Source organism: Adiantum capillus-veneris, chromosome 21 (assembly GCF_014529385.1).
Source record: "Adiantum capillus-veneris isolate H3 chromosome 21, ASM1452938v2, whole genome shotgun sequence".
In the NCBI taxonomy this organism is placed as follows: Eukaryota; Viridiplantae; Streptophyta; class Polypodiopsida; order Polypodiales; family Pteridaceae; genus Adiantum; species Adiantum capillus-veneris.
This window is the reverse complement of record NC_140951.1, coordinates 29824807-29847148: the sequence shown is the minus strand read 5'-3', so window position 1 is coordinate 29847148 and position 22342 is coordinate 29824807. Positions and strand designations below refer to the sequence as shown.

Sequence of the window (22342 nt, the reverse complement as noted above, 5' to 3'; positions counted from 1 at the left end):
TTGCAAGTTCTAGGACGTTCACAACATCTTCTATTGCTCAAATAGGACGAATGTGTGTCACAGGAACAGAATGATAGATATTGACAGCAAAAGATAGAAGAAAGAGATCTTTGTATTGATAGAGTTTTGATACAACATGAGGAGCAATAAAATATATGGGTGCACTCTGTTGTAAGGAGCTCGAACCTCCCGACCAACCCCGAGCTTCAATCCGCTTGCATGCAGCATCTCACTCTCACTCGCATTCGCAATCGCACTCGCACTCGCAGAAGAGGAGATCTGTGTATGATCCCAAAACGCACCACCCGTCTTTCTTTTCTGATTTTTCCTCGAAAAGCATGCAACCTCTCAAAATAGCCGCTTTTCTGTTTTTGGCGTTTGGTCGACTCGACTTGCGCACCAAGTATACCTGCGAGAAAAGATAAGAACGTGATCGCGAAGCAATCCGTAAAGGTTATATTTTTGAAACTTGAGTTGAGGGTCTAAATGCGTCTCAGAAGGGAGACCATCTGCAGCCCCACCCATGGTTTGTCACACGGTCTTCACCCCTCCCTCATTTTCGGAGCTCTGGGAGAGGCCGGCCACCCTCTTGCCCCCTCTTGGAGGAGAAAAATGGTGACCATTTTTATTTTTGTTCGCCAGTGCCAAATCTAAGTGGCAAGCAGGGTTCAAGTGGCAGACGACTTCTACCTGGTGGCAACGCTCAGTACAAGCAGCTTCTTATTATGGTGCTTGGCTCTCCTTAAAAAGCCGGTATGTGTTGAAACTAGTCTTTTTTGGATTTGGTTTGTGGATGGTATTCCTTCATCCGTGCTGTGGCCCTCGGGTCGGTGATGGGGACCTCGGGCCTCGCCCTCTTTCGGCTTGCTCGTGTTACTCTTTATTGGGGGAAGGTGTCTCCAATGGCAGCAAGGCTATTTACTTTTTTGCAGTGTTGCTTTGTTGTTATGATATATGCGTGTGTGAATGGGGTGGCTCCCCAATACACCATGCTCTTGCACGGTTTTGTGAGTCCTAAGTTGTTATGATGTATATTGTGTTTCTACTTTATTTCACCACTCACACATGTGACTTTGGAAAAAAAAACATTTGTAATATGAGATGAAATTCAATATTAACCAATTTTTAGCATGTACAAAGGACAGTGCCTTAACTTGCCTCACTCTTTTGTCCTGACTAAAAATAACTTTGCATTATTTGATTCTTTTTTGGAAACAATTAAAAATCAAAACCCTTCATGTTTTAATTTCAAACACAAATTGGAAAATATAAAAGGGTTTAGAAAATGAAAAGATTCTTGTCAATTGGAAGTGAAAAGACTTTTATTCTATATAAAGAGGTGGCTTTGTATATATGCAATGTGCCAGTCTTTTGTGGAATTTAGTTTGCTTTAATTTTAAAATGATTCGTGGTACACAAAAACTCAATGCAGCTCTTGGAAAATATTATTTGAAAGGACATGATGTCTTTCTCAATTCTTCTCAAGACTTAAATAAGGCTCTTCAGAGGGACACATGTCTACCAACAAAAATTGAACAACCTTTATTCATACTAGTACAGCCGATGGGCTTCGCTCGCCTCCCCCCCTCTCTCTCTCTCTCTCTCTCTCTCTCTCTCTCTCTCTCTCTCTCTCTCTCTCTCTCTCTCTCTCTCTCTCTCTCTGCGTCACTGTGCTCTCGGAGCTACAGGCCACACCCGCCGCTTGAAGGAAATTTTGAAGCATGACAGGGAGGGGGAACCAGAATTCCCTCCCGCTTTATCCTTTTTATCCATATGGATACTAAAACCTGTAGAGGCCAAAAATCTGTTCTCGCTCGCTCGTTGGGTCGACTAGTCGTCTCTGACATTAAAAATCCTCCTTTTCCTCTCTCTCTCTCTCTCTCTCTCTCTCTCTCTCTCTCTCTCTCTCTCTCTTACACACACACACACACACACACACTCTCTGGTAGACTAATCATACACACGTGAAGCGCGCGCACACATTTTTAGTAACTCTCCCTCACAAGTATATTATATTGGTTTGAGATTGTAGGCTGTGTCTCTACTCAAGGATCATTCACTCTCATGGACATCAATGTTCGTAGCAATGGACAACATCTCGCCCGAGTCATATGAAGCAATGCAGAGAATCCTCCACTTTATCATTGGGCCAGGTAGCAAAGTGTTGCTCAGAGCCCATGCCCTTGATACGTTAGTGCCTTCACTAAAAAATATGCAACGTAATTTCACATGTGATAGTATGCCCATGCCCAGTATGGACGAAGATGAATCAACTAAGCTCCTCTTGGAAACAATGAGCGTAGGAGGTGATGATCATGTCCAGCTGGGGTAGGAGGAGGAACGAGTGGCGCGCAATATTCTACGCATGTGTCGTGTTTGTAGCAAAGTTTACTAGCCTTTGGTTGTGAAGGGAATGGGTGCCATGCTGGTCAGCAATGAGAGAGACGTTGTAGATGGATGGGCTAAAGATCAAAAGAGGATTTGGAGCTCATTCAACGACAAAGTTATTGAGGGATACTTGGAGGATGTGGTGCTAGAGCTCATCCTGAAGAGCTTCAAGGATTCATTGGATGAAGATCTCCAATGCTGTTTCTAGATGTGGCTCTCTTTATTCAACCTTCTTATCTTCAAGACAGTTCGCATGAGTGGTCCATCCGGCAGCTAGGCTTCATGCACGGAAAAGATGAAGCAATTGTTTGGGAACTGGTAATTTGTTGCCTTTCTTTAAACTTTTGTTTACGAAACAGCTTCAGGCTCATACATATTCGTATTACTGTGGCATACATATTATTGTAGCAGGTGCGGTGTCTCAGAAGGATGTGCTTTATTGAAACAAATATTGGTGACACAGATCGTATCATTATCCATGATGTCTATGTGAACTTTGCCAAAAGTATCCAAAAGAAAAGATTTGTATGTTTTCTTGGTCTTGTGTGAGGAGGAAACATAGCAATAGGGAAGTAGGATCGATGATGGAGGAAAGATATAATACAGAAAGGCCACTAAGAGCCATGATCATAGAAGCAGCAGGGCTTGAGACAGTTAGTCTGCAAAACTTGTCAAGCTTGAAAATTGTAATCATCAGAGAATGCAGATGATTGGTGAAAGTGAGGCTTGCAGAATTGACCTCTCTTGTTAGCATAGACATCAAACTACACTACAACAAAAACAGGTGCCTTTGACGCAGATTTCAACACAAACCGTCGAAATCTTAGTCCCTATGAAACAGTCAAAATACGTCGAACGAACCTATTTTTGATGCCTATTTCGACGACTGTATCGACGCGTATTTTGACAACCATATCAGAAAAAAAAATCTTGGGTAGAGGGCAGACAGCCTGCCTGTCCTCTGCCCAAGAAAGCGAGCAGCACCAAAACCAACCGTGCCCCCGCAAAAATTTTGCCAGAGTTCGCTTCGTTGTAACATAAACTTTTCAAAAAAAACCATATGTATACATGAAATTCAAGGCACAACTTGATGGAAGAAATGAAACGAACTTTGTGCAAAACCATAACCAAATTAAAACCATAACCATAACCATATTGATCAAAACCATAACGATAACCATAACCATAAACAAAACAATAACCATAAACATAACGTCCATAAACAATTTAAACAATAACCATAACCATGTCTATACAAGAAAGAAACACAAAGATGTGATTGTGTCTCACAAAACATATATAGAAATCCACTGATGACTCGTGCGTCACAACCTGCACATAAAGGAACAAGTCACAAAACTAGTATGATATTACTTCACATATACTTAATTAATTAAGTCAACTCACACATATTATTTGTCTCGATCAAACATCTCACCTGAATCGATTAGCGAGACTCTACGGCCTCCCAGTCTACAGGCTCTCTTGCGGGGCAGCAAGATCATTCAATACTTCATAAATGCCTCTCCAATATCCATCTGTCTCCTCCTGGCATGTCGGGGCTCGATGCATTGCAAGATTTTTCATTTATACAAAAACCAAAGTAATTAAGAATACATGATTCATCGCTCTTGAAAAAATACGCCATAGCTAGGATTGGATTGGAAACTCACAAGCTCGTAGCGAAAGGTGTCAAAGCCTCTGTTGCCAAGATGAGATGTGTCCCTGGTCGTCCTACGTACCTCCGCGGCGAAACGCTGCTTTCTGAACCTCCTGTCCGCTGCTCCTCATCCTCCCTGATTTTTTGCCACGACTCGTGTGAGATGCCTGAAGGCTTCGACAAGCCCTGTCTGAAATCTCAACGATCTGCATCTCAACGATGTTTCACGGTGTCCCGTGCAACATTCCTGATCCACCTCCTCAGAAGCTCCTCTAAACGCGGAGCAGGCTGATACTCTCTCATGATGGTCTCCACTATATAATTGATTTTTGTGCGATCCTGATGAGACCAAGACTTCATGATGGTGCTAGAAAACTGCAGCTCCGCGAGCTCGCAAACCCGCTGTCTCATCTCAGTCTCCCAACAGTATCCATGTCAACCTGTCCATCTGGCCGTACAGTATAGACCTTGGAGGCACTAGGATCGTGTGTCCCCCAAGGTGTCCGAGGTGTGCCTTTGTAGGACGAGGGTCGTGAGCAAGGAGGGGTCGAAGCATCTATGGACCCTTCTCCACAGCAACCACCACCTCTACCAGACGATCGTCGAGATCGGCGAGTGCGCCTGTGCTGTAGAGATGCTGATGTACCCGCCTCTGCCGTACCCCTAGGTGTCGAAGCGGCTGTGATGGGAGACCTTGCAGACATCTTACCCATAGGCATCCCCCCCATAGGCGTCGGACCCTCGGGTGTGAAGCCCGGAGGCGTGGTACCCGTACCTTTGGCTATCCAATACTGAGCTGTATCTACCATCTGAGTGGGTGTCATCCGTGTGATGAAGCCCATAAATGCATCCGCACTCATAGAAGCGGGATCTGGCGACTGGTGTGCCATACTAAAGTCCTGCACAAGAAAGTAAAAGAAAGCGTCAGAACACCTTTGTTTAAATTAAGAAAGAGCTTACTTTTAAATCAACATCTTCACACAAACACTTACAGGCCTCGACTAGTGAGGCATCATCGATAAGATCTTGCACCGTATCATCGTCTATCTCTAACTGCAGACATAACTTTGCCCCAACTCATTCTGGCGGATTGTCTTCAACCATTGCATCTCATCTACAAGTGTCATATCTGCCTCGTCTCTGTCATCCCTCATATATCCGTCAGCTTCCTCTGCCATACCTTCGTCCATCTCACCTAATATCACAGTAGTATCTATGTCGTCTGGCTAACTTTACTCCAGAAGCTCTTGCCCTTCAAATACTTGTTTATTTCTTGGAGAAACCTGAACCACAAACTACCATTGTCGCTCTCGGGGGTCCGGTACAAAGACCACTTGCTCGCAATGTTCAGGGAGAGCAAATGTGTCGCTTGCATCTATCCAAACCTTTGTAGAATCTATCTGCACAAGCTTGTTTCCGTCTCTGCGTACCGTTGCATTGCGACCAGAAATAATCACCTTGAACCACTTCACATCCAAAAAAAACATCTCAAACCGTCTGAAGCTGACTTTCAAGATATCTGACACTAGACCACAGTAATCCAGGTTGCTAGTGCTCTCATTCTTGTCTCTGGCACTGGCCCTGCTCTTTTGCATGAAACTAACCATTACCCCACTGTCAACGTGTTTCTTCTGCTGTCAATTTGTTGTGTTCTAAAATGCTTTCCATGCGACCACATTGCCATGTACGTATGATACCTCCAGTCAAATCCAATAGCCAGCTCTTCCTCTTCTGGAGATATGGGTTCTTTGATCTGTCGAGCTGCTCTCACTGTCTTGTCCAACCATGCCATTGTAGGAAATTCAGGTAGAGGAGCAAGATGGTCTGGCAAGGATAAGCCTCTAGTCGTTTGGCTTCGCCTGAAATTGTGTCGCTCCTTATTGCGTCTCTCTTTCTCTTCTTCGTACCTTTCAAGCCATTTTTGCATCGGGTCTCAATTTAGTATACAGAACTTCATGATCTTTTCTCGCATCACGTCGTCCATTTTCTTCAACACCCCTTGCCCTTGCGGCTCCTCTTCCACCAATCTTGCATCCTTCTCATCGCTCCATAGTCGAGGCATTTCTGGGTCAGAAATGGATAGAAATTCGGTCATCAACACAAGAGACTCTTGCACCATCCATCCTTCTGCCATGCTCCCTTCTGGACGTGCTTTTTGGCGAACAAAACCCTTAAGTTTTCTCATGAACCGCTCTAGAAAGAACATCCAACGGCTGTGGTCCTATGGACTGTACTTGCCACAACAACCTCATCTACTACATGGACGAGCAAGTGCATTTGGATAGTTAGGCAGCTCGTGGGTAGATACTTCTCAATCATGCAAACTACCTCAATGGAGTTAGACCTTGCGACTGCAATGGATTCCTCTCGTATCTCCTTGGAAGAGATCCGCCGCACTAGCTCTGAAATCTTGTATATGCAGGACCGCACTTCCTCCATTAAACACCCCTTGATCGCATTTGGAAGAATAAATTGCAAGAACTTATTCCACTCGTGCGATTTCAGTCCTGACAGTTGATCGTTACGTGTGAATTCTGTCTTGAGACACCGCATGCATCTTGTTGGCGTCTTGAACTCTGAAATCACCCTTTTCACTTGTCGTTCCTCGCTTTTTAGCAATACCCATGGCGCTCTTGGAAGCTTTGTTTGGTCCGCTGCATTGGTGAAAGGCCACAACTCTGGCATCTTTCCAACTGACTGCAAATCATCTCGTGAAGCTCAATTGTCTTTCATTCCCATGATTGTCTTCTAGAGGATCTCTCCCACATTCTTGAATATATGCATAGGATCCAGCAAATGGTTAATTAGTAGATCACCCCAGTACGACAACATATGGAGAATGGACAAATGTTTCATTCCTGGAACAGGTTGCCCCTCATGTTGCTCCCATTGGTGACGCCACTCTTGTACCTGCGTAGGACGACATTCGACGTGACCAAGCTAACCTTCGCGCAAGTGATGGCCATTTGGAAGATAACGATGGTGGCCTTGATAATTGTCTTTCAAAGCGAGGCAGAATAGCGCACATCCAAAGACGGCCCGCAAATTGGACATGCATTGTATCCCAAAGTTGTAAGCCCTGCATATATTAAAGCATGATTCAGTACTACACAAAGTGCTTGCGAATAGCCAGAATTTTGTAAATCATCCACCATTACCAGAAGCTTCACCGTATCCTGGCCAATCATGCATAGTCCACATAAGAAGTCCATGGATCCTTGCATGTTGTTGTTCTGTTGGTTCAACCGCATATGCTATGTCGATCCCATGCCATAACTCTTGGAGCTTGTCAACTAGTGGTTCTAGATAAACATCCATGTTTTTTACCTTGAACTTACCAGGCACAATCAAGCCTAATATCAAATGACCCTTCTTGATGGCAAGCCACGGCGGGAGGTTGTAATTGACAAGGCACACAGGCCAAGTGCTCCATGAAGAGCTTCTCAAGCCAAATGGATTGACTCCATCCATTGTCATGCCCAAACGCAAATTTTGTGGTTCACTCTTAAAATGTGGCCAGGTATCTTCAATGTGCCTCCAAGCCTTTGAATCAACGGGCACCCTAAATGTTGCGTCAGTGGATCTATTTGTAGAATTCCACCGCATCAACTTTGCAATGGAACCACAACGAAACATGCTTTTTATCCTCAGAATAATAGGGAAATGCCGCAACACTTTAGCTGGCACTGACTCGCCAACCGCATCTTGTTTGTAGCGGATTGCTCCGCACTTAGGACACGACAGACTGTTGGAGCTATATATGGCTCACTCTACTCAACTTGCTCTCACCTATATATTTGTATCTTTTCCTCAATATGAATCAGTCTTTGGGAGCGTATATGGTGTGTCTCTTGTCTCGTCTCTCTCTCTTTCTCTCTACATCTCAACATGGTATCAGAGCAGTAACGATCATGCGCCGATTCAATTCATGGTGACAAAACACGCAATGGAGCGTAGCGCGATGGCACTTTTCATCCAAAACTTGTTCTTCTCCTCGAGCTCTTCGATTTGAGTTCTAGGTTTACGTCAATCGGAGTTGGCAGCAGAAAGTTATGCTGTTTTTACTGCAATTGAGCTTGACGCAGCTTTCTTCGTCCTACTTCTTCGTGAAGCGTCCGCGATCGTTTTTCTTATTTTGGCGTTAACTTTTTCGAGAAGATTTAGCTTTTTGCTATTCGTATTGTGGCCGTCAATCTTGCGTCTCACGCCACTCTATTTTGAGGACTCTTTTATTATTAACGTCTCCTTTACCCTGCCCTTTTTGGGTGACGTCTCTCACATCTTTGGAAGTTCCTTGAGCATCCTTCTTACGTTTATCGTTGACAGAACGCAGTCCTCATATCTCTCTCATTCTCAATTGCGGCCTTCACCATATATGGTGTGAAAATTCTGCGATCTTATCTTATACATCTTCTCGCAACAAGATATGGCTATGAATATTCTCGTCAACGGCTTTCCTTCTGGCCAACGTTCTGTTCCTCCTTTCCAAGGTCAAGGTTTTCCAGGCTGGAAAGCAAAGATGTTGTTAATTCTTGAAGGCGATTAACTCTCCGATGTTGTTCTTGGAAATCGTGTTTGTCCGCCTCAGCCTGTTGATACGGATAATGATAACGTGCTTATCACTGAAGGACCTATATTTGAAGATTGGAATGTTGCCTATACGGATTGGCAACGACGTGATAAAGCAGCTCGTCGGTATATTCTTTCTGCTCTTACTGATTCCCTTTTGCTTGATATGTACGGACTACCTACTTCCCACGACGTATGGAAGTACCTTATTGCAAACTTTCAAAAGAAATCTGTCACAGAAATACTTTATTTGAGAGGGTTTCTTAACAAGTTACAATATGAAGTTGGTACTGCCATGACGGGACATATTGAATCTTTCAAATCTATTATTAATCAACTTGCTGCTGTCGGTGATCCTGTTCCACAAAAGCAACTGATTACAATTCTCCTTGATATGGTGAAGGACTCTTCTTATGATAACATTGTTACTATTCTCTCTAATAAAGATGGTCTTGATTTCGACCAAGCTTGCATGTCTTTAATTGAATACTCTCAACGTCAAGAACGTTGTAATGCTAGTCATGATACAGCTATGATTTCACACGAGGAGACTGAGTCACAACAGATGGAACGGGCTTTTTATGCTCGAAGGCGTCCATTTCAACGAGGAAACCGCAGAGGTGGCCGTCGCGGTAATATTTTCTCTCGTCTCAAATTTCCTAATAAGCAATGTTCTTACTGCAACAGAAATGGCCATACTGAAGATGATTGTTGGGCACGTCAATATGATGAAGAACACAATATTACCACAAAACAACCACGTTTATCTAGAGACTCTTCTTCTTCTTCTTGTGGATATTGTGGACGATCTGATCATCCCACTCATATGTGCTATAAGTGTCGATTCGACACAGATAGGAATAGAGCATATGCTACTGAACATCGAAACAACATTGTACCAGAAACAAGCTGTGTCCTATGTTCAATTGCTCAAGACAGAATACTTCATGTACGTGATGGATCACTTTTTATTGTCGATTTTGTTGCTACAGGAAATATGACATATCAGTCTAAGTGGCTCCATAACTATCATCCACTACCAGTTCAACGTGTTGTTTATCTTGCTGATGATACTACTTGTCAAGTAAAGGGTATTGGAGACTTATATCTTGGTACCTTATCTTCTTCCACTCGAATTTTGCGAGGAGTATTACATGTACCAGATCTTCAACGTAATCTTCTTTCAGTTGCTAGACTTGTTGATCTTGGTCTGTTTTTTGGATTTTATCATACCAAATGCCGAATTGAGAAAGATGGACAGACTATAGCCACTGCTCCTCGAAATGGTAATTTGTTTGAACTCTCTCTCAACGATGCTGTAGAAAATGTTATCACCGCTCCAGGTGATCATGATTGCAAAGTATGGCATCACCGTTTTGTTCATGCTAATTTCTCAAAACTCCTTGATCTTCAACGTCGTGATCTTGTTCATGGCATGGATCTTAAAGCCCATCCTCATATGGGAATTTGTGAATTTTGTGCTCTTGGGAAACACAATCGCAAACCCTTTCCTCTTTCAAATACAACTCATTCTCATGACATATTGGATCTTGTTCATACTGATATATGTGGACCTCTACCTTCTTCGAGATCACAATATCGCTACTTCATTACTTTCATTGATGATTTCTCAAGGTATACGATTGTATTTCTACTTAGACAAAAATCTGAAGCCTTATCTGTATTCAAACAATTCCACAAGGTTGCGGAACTTCAAACTGGTCGTCGCCTTAAGAAGCTTCGTAGTGACAATGGAGGCGAATATGTTTCTCGAGAGTTTGTGAGTTACTGTGTTGACAGTGGAATTCATCATGAACACACTATTCCATATTCGCCTCGACAGAACGGTGTTGCTGAACGAAAGAATCGCACTATTCTCAATGTTGTAAGATGTAAGCTGATTCATTCTGGCTTATCTCGTGTTTTTTGGGCTGAAGCTACTTTGACAGCAGTATTTATTCAGAATCATCTTCCTACTACTGCACCCTCTGGTAAGATACCCATCACAGCATGGACAGGTGACATTCCTTCTGTATCTCATTTTCGAACCTTTGGATGTATTGCTTATATTCATGTTCCCAAAGAAACACGAACAAAGCTTGATGCTCCTAGTCTTAAAGTTATTTTTATTGGATATTCTGACACTTCCAAAGGCTACAAATTCTATGACACTTCCTCCAAGAAAGTAATTGTGAATCGTGATGCTACTTTTAACGAACAGCTTATGGGAGGCTCATGGTCCATGGATGATTCTGATGATACTAAATCATTGCTTCAAGCTTTTCCATTTCTTTCAGAAGATGAAACTCTTCCTATAGAGCAACTTTCCTCTTCACAACCATCCATTCCAAATGTTGCCAATGATGATATTGATATTTTTGTTGATTTGCCTATTGATTTTGAACATGGCTCATGTCATGTTTATGATGACGATATTGCTGATAATGCTTTTTCTACTTCCGAAGATCCCATTACTTATGATGAAGCTATCTCTTCACCACAAAAGGATTAATGGCAAGAGGCTATGGAAGCAGAGTACGATTCTCTTATCTCTAAAGGTACATGGATACTAACTGAATTACCTCCTGGTCGTACAGCTATTAAATGTAAGTGGGTGTATAAGACAAAAGTAAAAGCAGATGGATCTTTTGACAAGTTCAAGGCGCGTTTAGTTGCAAAAGGTTACTCCCAAGTAGCTGGTGTTGATTATCAAGAGACTTTTTCACCAGTTGTTCGCATTACAAGTGTTCGAGTTTTATTGGCATTTGCTATTCAATTTGATTTAGAAGCTCATCAAATGGATGTGCGAACTGCTTTTCTTAATGGTGACTTAGAAGAGGAAATTTATATGGAACAACCAGAAGGGTTTGTTATTCCAGGTAAAGAAGACCTTGTTGCTCAACTCCATAAGGCACTATATGGTCTCAAACAAGCTTCGCGACACTGGTATACAAAATTTGATCTTTTTCTCACCTCTAAAGGATTCATCTCTTGCTCGTCAGACCCCAACTTATACATAAAACGCCAAGGTAGCAGTTTTGTGATTCTTGCTCTTTATGTGGATGATACCATCCTTGTTTCCAATGATTTGGGATTTCTTCAGCAAGTGAAAAAGTTATTGTCTTCTGCATTTGATATGGTGGATCTTGGAGATATTCACTCGTGTCTTGGCATTCAAATCCAACGGAACCGTACAAAAGGTATTTTATTCCTTCGACAGTCAAAGTTTATTGCACATACTATTCAAAAATTTGGTATGGAATCTGCACATTCAGCCAACACACCTTGTCTTGCGATCTCTACGAAGAACACTTCTGACAATGGCGGTCAACTTGCCACAAATCAACCTTATGCTAACTTGATTGGATGTCTTCAGTTTGTTGGCATGAACACTCGTCCTGATATTCTGTTTGCTGCTAATTATCTTGGACAACATCTTGCATGTCCTTCTCTTAAGCATTGGTCTGCTGCAAAGTGTGTGTTGAAATACTTGAAAGGCACTACAGATTTTGGTTTAGTCTATCGATGACAACTCACATCGGATTCTATGCAATATCTTTCTCTTTTGGGTTACACAGATGCAGACTGGGCAAGCTCACATTTATCTATGCGATCTACTAGTGGAAATTGCTTCTTTATAAATGGTTGTCTTGTTTCTTGGACTAGCAAGAAACAACGTTGTGTTGCAGTTTCTACGACTGAGTCAGAATATGTTGCGGCATCACTTGCAGCTCGTGAGTTGATTTGGATTCGAAAAATGCTGGTTGATATTGGTCACTCTCCTCTTTCTAGCACACCCTTGCGGTGTGACAACCAAAGTGCTATTAGTCTTTCAAAAGACTATGTTCAACATAATAAGTCAAAGCACATTGCTGTCCATTATTATTATGTCAGGTATGAAGTATGCAAAGGAACCATTATGGTTGAACACTATCCAAGTGACCAGATGATTGCAGACATTTTGACCAAAGGCTTCAACGAGTCACGTTTCATCCTCTTGCGCTCGGAGCTTGGAGTTGCTTCGACCTCATTCTTTCTAGATTAGCTTCTTTGCTATTGTAATAGCTTTGTACATATGACATTGTAATCTTTTAGGTACCATGCACTATGCACACTCCACATTTTCACATTGTGATCTCTAAGTCACTTGAATATTTGTACATAGATGCACAATTCACTTTCACATCATCATCGCTGGTTCATATTTTCACATTGTATAGGGGCTTGGGTTTTTCCCTTGAGCTCCCCAAGGGTTTTTTCATCCAAAGCTAGAGACCTTTGTTTGAGTGGGGGTGTTGGAGCTATATATGGCTCACTCTACTCAACTTGGTCTCACCTATATATTTGTATCTTGTCCTCAATATGAATTAGTCTTTGGGAGCGTATATGGTGTGTCTCTTGTTTCGTCTCTCTCTCTTTCTCTCTACATCTCAACACAGACAATCTACGAATTCATTGCAAAAAGGAATGCAATCATTTGGACATGCATGAATCTTGTTGTAGTCCAAGACAACTGAGGTCAATAGTCGTTTTGCATCTGGCTAGGAGGGGGGCATTTCATTGCCAACCGGGCATTTCCTAAAATTTTTAGCTGTCTTCAACTAAACATAACTCCCAAACGGAGCCAAAACAGCCCAAGTCCGTCTCACACAATCTTGTTGCCCTCGTTGCGCTCTTCGATGGCTATGTGATGGAAAATTTCCATAGCCTGCTCTAATTTGTTGAAAATCAACCTGCAAAATAGCATCTTCTACAAAAATGATGCAAAAACAGCAAATCCCACTTTCTTCTTAATCTTTGGCCCTCAACGAGCATCAAAACATAAAAATCTCTAAAGACTCAGAGATCCAAAGTTGTTCCTTATAACACAGGCTTCAATCGCTTCGTACATCACTTTTCCAAAATTCCACGTTAACACCTTCAAAAATGCCCCAGAAAGTGCCTTCCGGATCAAAAATTATTATTGGACGAAAACAATCCACACATCCTTCTACACAGTGGACCAACTTTAAAACGACCAAAACTTCCTAGAAAAACAAAATTTATTGCTAAAACACTTAAAAATCAAGTCCTGTTACAATGTGAGTGCTAGAACCTTTAAATGCATATTAAATTTATTTAAATGAATTTGTATATTAACAAAAGAAAATTTCATCATTTAAACTTTCAATGCTTTAAAAGAAATTACGGTTTGTGATGTGAAATTTCATTTTGAATTATGAAATTTTTTTGTTTTGGTTTATGAAAAAATCTTGTTTTTTGAAATTTCGTTTTGAATTATGTCATTTTAGGTTAAGTTTACGTTATAAGTTAAGTAAGGTTAGGTTAGGTTAGATTAAGTTAAGCTACGTTAGGTTAGGTTAGGTTATCTTGTACGTTAGGTTAAGTTAGATTAGGTTAGGTTAGATTATCTTATACGTTAGGTTAGATTAAGTTAAGCTACGTTAGATTAGGTTATCTTGTACGTTAGGTTAAGTTAACCTAAGCTACGTTAGGTTAGGTTAAGCTACGCTCGAAAATACAGCAAGCCATAGAGCTTACCCACAGCGCATGTTAAAAACAACACAATGGCGATCCGTTCGTCAATATGGAAAGCTATACAGCTTACCCACAACACATATGCATTGTGGGAAAGCTCTATAGTTTTTTGTATTGCCAATGGCTCCCCATTGTGTTGTTTATATGTCCGCGAGCGGTTTTCAAGTCCTAAAATAGCTAAGCGGCCATGAAAATAACACCATGGTGAGGTGTTTGGCAATACGGAAATCCATAGAGCTTTCCCACAATGCATATGCACTGTGGGTAAGCACTATGGCTTGACGTATTGCCAAACGACTCGCCATTGTGTTTTCTATATGTCCGTAAAGCCATTTTCAAATCCTAAAATAGCTAAGCGGCCCTAAAAGAAACACAATGGCAGGCTTTTGGCAATACCGCAAGCCATAGGTCTTGATTACAATGCATATACATATGCATACCCATAAAGCTTTCCCACAATGCATATGCATTGTGGGCAAGCTTTATGGCTTGCCGTATTTCCAAACGGCTCTCCATTGTGTTGTCTATATGTTTGCGAGCGATTTTCAAGCGCTAAAATTGCCTCGTGTCCCTAAAAACAACACAATGGCGATCCGTTTGGCAATACAACAAGCCATAAAGCTTGCACACAAGGCATATGCATTGAGGGCAAGCTCTATGGCTTTCCGTATTGCCAACAACTTGCCATTGTGTTGTTTTTATGTCCGCAAGCGGTTTTCAATCCCTAAAATAGCTAAGCAGCCCTAAAAACAACACAATGGCAACCTGTTTGGTAATACAACAATCCATAGAGTTTTCCCACAATACATATTCATTGTGTGCAAGATCTATGGTTTGCCCTATTACAAAAAGGCTAGCCATTGTGTTATCTATATATACGCGAGCAAGTTTCAAGCTTTAAAATTGCCTCGCGGCCCTAAAAACAACACAATGGAGATCCTTTTGGAAAAATGGAAAGCCATAGAGCTTGCCCACAATGCATATGCATTGTGGGCAAGCTCTATGGCTTGCCGTATTCCCAACGGCTGGCCATTGTGTTGTCTATATGTTTGCGAGCGATTTTCAAGCGCTAAAATTGTCTCGTGTCCCTAAAAACAACACAATGGCAATCCTTTTGGCAATACGGCAAGCCATAAAGCTTGCCCACAAGGCATATGCATTGTGGGCAAGCTCCATGGCTTGCCATATTGCCAACAGCTCGCCATTGTGTTGTCTATATGTCTGCGAGCGGTTTTCAAGCCCTAAAATTTCTTTGCAACCCCAAAAACAACACAATGGTCAACCGTTTGCCAAATTGGCAAGCCATAGAGCTTTCCAACATCGCATATACATTGTGGGCAAGATGTATGGCTTGCGGTTTTGCCAAACACCTCACCATTGTGTTGTTTTTTTGTTAGATTTGGTTAGGTTAGGTTAGGACGTTTAGGTTATAGATTAGGTGAGATTATAGGTTAGGTTAGAGCTAGCGACAGATTAATAGTAGAAAAAATACAAACAAACTTTAAAGATGACTCGTGTACTTCTAAAAATGCAAACGAACACCGGTTAGGTTAGGTTTAGGTTAAAGGTTAGGTTAGAGCTAGTGACAAATTAATAGTAGAAAAAACCCAATCAGACTTCAAAAGTACACACAGAATCCAAGAACCTTAATATATAGTCATTGACCAATAAAGACAAGATTACTACCCTATGGTTTTAATCTCCTTGCACCTCTAGACCGAGGTGTGCGGGTATCGGGCCTGGCTAGAGAATGTGAGGTTGTTAGAGCTAGCAGCAATAGTTGAAAAAACGCAATCAGACTTCAAAAGTGCACACAAAGTTCAAGAACTTTAATATATAGTCATTGACCAATAAAGACGAGATTATTACCCTATGGTCGTAATCTCCGTGCACCTCTAGATCGAGGTGTGCGGGGATCGGGCCTGGCTAGAGAATGTGAGGTTGTCATGTATTGTCATGTACTTAGTAGTGTTTAGTTAAAACAATTAGAGTGTTTTAATTCTTTGTTGCATCATTGGTAGATAAAGTATGGACGATAGGATGGTGTGTCCTTGTGCGCATTGCAAGCATCAGATCTTAGGAAAACAAAAAATCTGCGACCAACGCATACGTAATCACGGTCTCTTTCTGATAGAGCAACTACAATACCTGCATTATTGATCTCATAGTCTAGAGATTGAAGATCAAACTCCGCAAGTAGATATTGCTCCAACTTCATCCCAGAGAAGACGATTTTCAAACGAGCAGTCATCGATTGAGTCCTCCCAACGAATACTTGATGTGGCATTTCAAGAAGTAGAGATGGAGCAGATGCTGGACGCGTTCTTTGACATGGATTCCAACATAGAAGGTGACAACATTTAACGCAGTATTGTTGACCAAACTCGCCAATGGCCTACCCCCGTGGTTGACTACCAAGAAGGGGCACCTGTTTCTAAGCTTGATTGTGCCAGGGTGGTATAAAGTGAAGAATATGGATGTGTATCTTCGTCCACTATTGGAAGAGCTACAACAACTGTGGATTGGCATAGAAGTGGTGGATATGAGCCAACACACAAGTCGACGCAATGCTTTGATCAGAGGCATTCTAATGTGGACCATGCATGACTATCCCGGACTAGCAAAACGCTCAGGTGATTTATCCTCATACTCAAACTCAAACACTATAAATCTTGGTTTTTCTCAAGCTTATCGATTGTCATGTGTATACATGCAGGGCTTGAAACAAGTAGATGCAGAGCATGTGTCACATGTGGACCTAGACTTAATGCACGTCACGCGCCCTCACTGAAGAAGAAAATCTACGAAGGTCATCAAGCGCATCTTCCAGAGAATCATGAGTTACACGACAGTTTTTTGGGAAGAGAGCAACCGAGAATGTCTGCTCAAGCATGGCTAGAGAAGAAGGAGACGTGTGATGATGGTTTTTCATGAGGGATGAAGAGACTCTCTCTATGATACAAGTTACCATATTGGCCCAGACTCATGATCAATCACTTGCTCGATCCAATGCACATATTCAAGAATGTGGGTAATCTGCTGTAGGATCATCTGATTGGCAAGAAAGATACTTTGGGAGCTGGAGTTGACCTTAGAAATGTGGATCGTATGCAGAATAATTGGCCGCAGACAGTAGTCGATGGATCGATAAAACTCCCTAAAGTGCCATGGATTTTGACAGGAGCCGAAGAATGCAAAGTAAAAGAGACCATTCGATTTGTGCAGACCCCCACTGGCATAATGCACTCGCTCCAAACGTGTTTCACTAAAGAAGGAAAGCTTACTGGTTTCGAGTCACACGACTGGCATAAAATATGTCAGGTATGTTTGAAGTGGAATATATCATAGTAGAAATTGTGTAACAAATTTGTGTGTGCACTTTCATATCATTGCTAGACATGTTTTGCAGTTATTATTACCGGTGGCCATTGAGGGATGTTTGTCTCGTAACGTCTGTACCACAATCTACAAACTTGCAAAGTTGATGCAATGGATTTCACAAAAGAACATCCATGTAGACTCCATACCATTCGCCAAACTAAATGCTACGGAGGTTGTGTGCATGTTTGAGAAACACTTTCCTACTACGATGCTAACCGTTCAAGTGCATCTTCTTGCTCACATAGTTGACGAGGTGAAAATAGTTGGCCCAATAAATTCCAGATGGATGTTCTTTTTAGAAGGTTTCATGAAAACACTCAAGGGATATGTGCATGAGAAGGCACATCCAGAGGGTAGCATGGCAAAAGGCTGGCTGGTATCAAAGTCCCTAGTTTACATAACAGAGTGGCTAGAGGGATTTGATAAAGCGCGAGACACGCTATGGCAAACCATAAATGATGAGCGCATATCATGCGATTGTCATATGCAATCTTAGTGTTGAGAAGAAGATGACGCAAGATCTACAGGCTAATGTCAATCGATTTTTCATGCTTCACAATCCAGTGATGCAAAAGTGAATTTCACAATACGAGGATGCAAAGCAAGAGCGACAAAGGGCATGAATTGAGTGGAGACGGGAAAGACGACCACGGATGCATTATCCAGCGGGTCTGGAAAGCCTACTAACATTCATGAGTTTAAGATGGTTGCACAACCAATTGAAAAGTGCACAACAATGCGGTAAACAAGTGATTGAGGAGGAGTGGGAGTACTCTTGAGGTTGGGCGACCAAGGTAAGTTTGCAATGTATGACTCGTGGCTTTCTAGATGTTGAACGGCCACTCATAATCTTTGTTGGTTGTATTATAAGTCATACACAGCACCATGGTGTAAAGGTCGACATTTTAGGCCTAAACGGAGAGCTCTATATAGACATAGGGAGTTATGCTCTGCTATGCGAAGATGCGAGAGAGATCTCTTTAAGCCATAAACATTGTATTTGAAAAAATTTTCTCCCTTTTTTAATATATATTGTATACATGTGGCTTTTTATCCATTCTTTTCTATATGCTATACTTGAGAAAATTATATTGTATTTAATTGTCATCACTACCACTCCAAGCCGAAGAAGGTCCTCAACAAAGGGCAGACAGATCTTGCTCTTCTAACGAAGAAGCAGTAAGCGTGCATCGCTACTTGCTAACGTTTAATTTGAAGCCAGCATGAACTCCTCATCGCAAGAATCTCTCTCTCTCTCTCTCTCTCTCTCTCTCTCTACACAGGAATCCCTCTCCCGTTATGAGTCCTCTCTCTCTCTCTCTCTCTCTCTCTACAGGAATCCCTCCCCCTATTATCTATAGTATAGATTATAACTTGTCCATATTTTCTTCTCTATTCAATATTAAGATTAAATATTTGTGTGTTTAATGAAGGTATGGATCATGATGAGTTTCTTTGTTCTTTGTCACCCCAGTAGAGGAGGTGGTAAGAGCAGCATCATCGCTTTGGAGAACCTTCACGTTGTTCCACTCCCTCAGTGTCTCCCTCTGTTTTGGAGCATTCAGCACGTTCCGAGATCACTTGGGGAGATTACCTAATAAAAATGTAACATATCACGTGAGTTCAACAAAAGGGTATGTAAAGTTCTTGAATCTTACATAAACATAGATACAGAAGGTCATTATTTTTTCAAATTTGAAAAAACTTACAAATTTTAAAAGAAAAAGGTACATTATATTCCTAATGAAATTCATAGATAAGGGGTTTACAAACATGTCTTGAACGCATGTGATATGGTAGTTTTACACATAGTGAACCCCTCGAGCAACAAAAGGAGGCAGCAAAAGCGCGAGTAGAGGGAGGGAGCTCGCACCATTTGGGGAGCAGTGGGTGGGCATGATTTGAGGCCAATTTTGTAAGTATTTTGGCATTGCCCTTTAGGTTTGGTAGTTACTTTTAAATTCTAACATAGTGTACTCTTTGTATGTTTTGAATAGTGGTCGATGACAGTACGTGACCCCACACCGTACGAGCGCAAGCACGCGGGCAGAAAGGGCTTAAACGCCCTGATGGACATTCTCAGTTTTTGCGGCGTCATGGTTAGTATTTCACTTTACCTCTTTAGTGTTTTAACATTTTTGAATTAATAAAATGACATGTTATTTTAAGATTTTCTTCCAAAATTAAATATAAAAACCCCGTACTTTCATGTATCTCTGTTAAATTACCTAAGCTTTTTGCATTTTGAAATCCCTTCTATCAAACTCACGCTATACATTAACATAATTACATAGTGCACCCCCCGACGCGAGGCTACATGTTTCCATGAAAGAGGTTTGTATTTTGAATGAAATTTGGGCATCTATGAGAGTTGAATTTTCATGGCTGAAAGTTTAGTCTTCTTATTTGCTCTTTTTAAGTAAAATTGGATGTGAATTGGTGATCCTTTCATCACGAACTCGTCAGAAAATAAGCAATTTCCAAGCATAATAGGGGACAGGGCTTGTGATTGTCTTGTCACGAACCCTCTTAGTTTTTCAGTCATCTTTAGAAAGAGAACTGGTGATTTTCCATAAACTCTTTTTCTTAAATTTTTTGTGACTCTCATCACGAACTCTCACAGCCAGAGGTTTTGCACGTTCCAAGCTAGACCGCACACATTTCTACATTTCTAATGAATATTTAAATACAAATATTAAAACTATGGATCAGCAAGAGCAACAAGGCATGTGCTTTGATCAAGGCACAATGCAAATGCTTCAAGCATTGGCTATGTTTATGCAATGACAATAGGCTATAGAAAGAAGAAAGGTGTCAACAACCAAAGCCTTCAAGCTATTGTGAAAAAAATGGACCAATTTGAAGGGAAATATGTCACAAAGTTTCTTCATGGTTATGTAAAGAATGTGGAGCTACAATGGGTTCTAGAGGTGGACATGATTTGTAGTTTTGAGCTTGTTGTGGTTCGCAAGATTAGCGACCATGTAAGGGGAATCAGGGAGGAGCAGCATGGAGAAGGTTGGGAGCAATTCAAATTAGTCCTAATGGAGGAATACTTCATGGAGGACTTTGAAATGGTTACAAAAAAGAATTTCTTCGAATGAGTTGCAAATTCAAAAAAAGAACTTTCTATCACTGAACTATTGAGATAGTTTAAGTGGGGCGATGCTCAACTGTCAGGAACAGAATGAGCTACTTTGGATAGTGAAAAGACTGAATTGTTCCTTCAAGCTGGAGGTCTTGAGTTCCAAGAAAAATTAGAGCTACGCCTTGAAGACAAGAATACAGAACAAGGTCTAAAGGCTGAATGGAAAGAGGTTGAGGACGAAGCTAAGAGGAAATGTCATAGGGACAAGTTGGTGGTGAATGGTACTACATCTACTCCTAGCACATCGGAGATTCCACCAAAGCCTATTGTTGTGAGTCAAAAAGGTGATAATTCAATGCTTGATGAGCATGTTAAGGGAATCGAAGAAATGAACTTAAAGCTGAAAAGGCTTGAAGAGAAGGACAACCTGTAGGACAAAAATCCCAAAGCAAATAAGGGTTTCTGCACAGATGCATATGGTGTCATAGAAATACCATGGCAGAAGGGATTGTGATAGCTTCAATGATGCCTTGGAAAGAGATACGCCGCTTGGGCGCGATGAGACGTCGGATTAGACGACGTTAGTTTAGCCATCCCCGTATCAATGCTAGGCGACGCTTATAGCGACATGCCCGGATCGACGCTCATAGCGATGTTCTTAGCGACGCCTGGGGTTATAAAAACCCAGTGTATTTTCATCGCTAAAAGCGTCACAAGAGCACACAACCTCTTGTAGTGTTTTGGGTTATGTCATTTTAGGTTAAGTTTACGTTATAAGTTAATTTAGGTTAGGTTAGGTTAGATTATCTTATATGTTAGGTTAGATTAAGTTAAGCTACATTAAGCTAGGTTATCTTGTACGTTAGGTTAAGTTAAGTTAAGTTAAGTTAGGTTAGGTTAGGTTAGATTATCTTATACATTAGGTTAGATTAAGTTAAGCTACGTTAGGTAAGGTTAGGTTAGGTTATCTTGTACGTTAGGTTAAGTTAATTTAAGCTACGTTAGGTTGGGTTAAGCTACGTTCGAAAATACGGCAAGCCATAGAGCTTACCCACAGCGCATATTAAAAACAACACAATGGCGATTCGTTCGTCAATACGGAAATCCATACGGCTTATCCACAACACATATGCATTGTGGGCAAGCTCTATGGTTTTTCGTATTGCCAACGTCTCCCCATTGTGTTGTTTATATGTCCGCGAGCGGTTTTCAAGTCCTAAAATAGCTAAGCAGCCATGAAAATAACACCATGGCGAGCTGTTTGGCAATACGGCAAGCCATAGAGCTTTCCCACAATGCATATGCATTGTGGGTAAGCACTATGGCTTGACGTATTGCCAAACGGCTCGCCATTGTGTTTTCTATATGTTTGCAAGCGATTTTCAAATCCTAAAATAGCTAAGCGGTCCTAAAAGCAACACAATCGCAGGCTTTTGGCAATACGGCAAGCCATAGATCTTGATTACAATGCATATGCATATGCATACCCATAAAGCTTTTCCACAATGCATATGCATTGTGGGCAAGCTTTATGGCTTGCCGTATTGCCAAACGGCTCTCCATTGTGTTGTCTATATGTTGCGAGAAATTTTCAAGCGCTAAAATTGCCTCATGTCCCTAAAAACAACACAATGGGGATCCGTTTGGCAATACAGCAAGCCATAAAGCTTTCCCACAAGGCATATGCATTGAGGGCAAGCTCTATGGATTTCCGTATT

The 22342-nt window shown here is 41.5% G+C and overlaps 1 pseudogene; it reads left to right on the top strand.

Moving 5' to 3' along the window:
- The first annotated feature begins 486 nt into the window (after positions 1 to 486).
- LOC147430715 (uncharacterized) lies at positions 487 to 21057 on the top strand (annotated as a pseudogene).
- The last annotated feature ends 1285 nt before the right edge of the window (positions 21058 to 22342 follow it).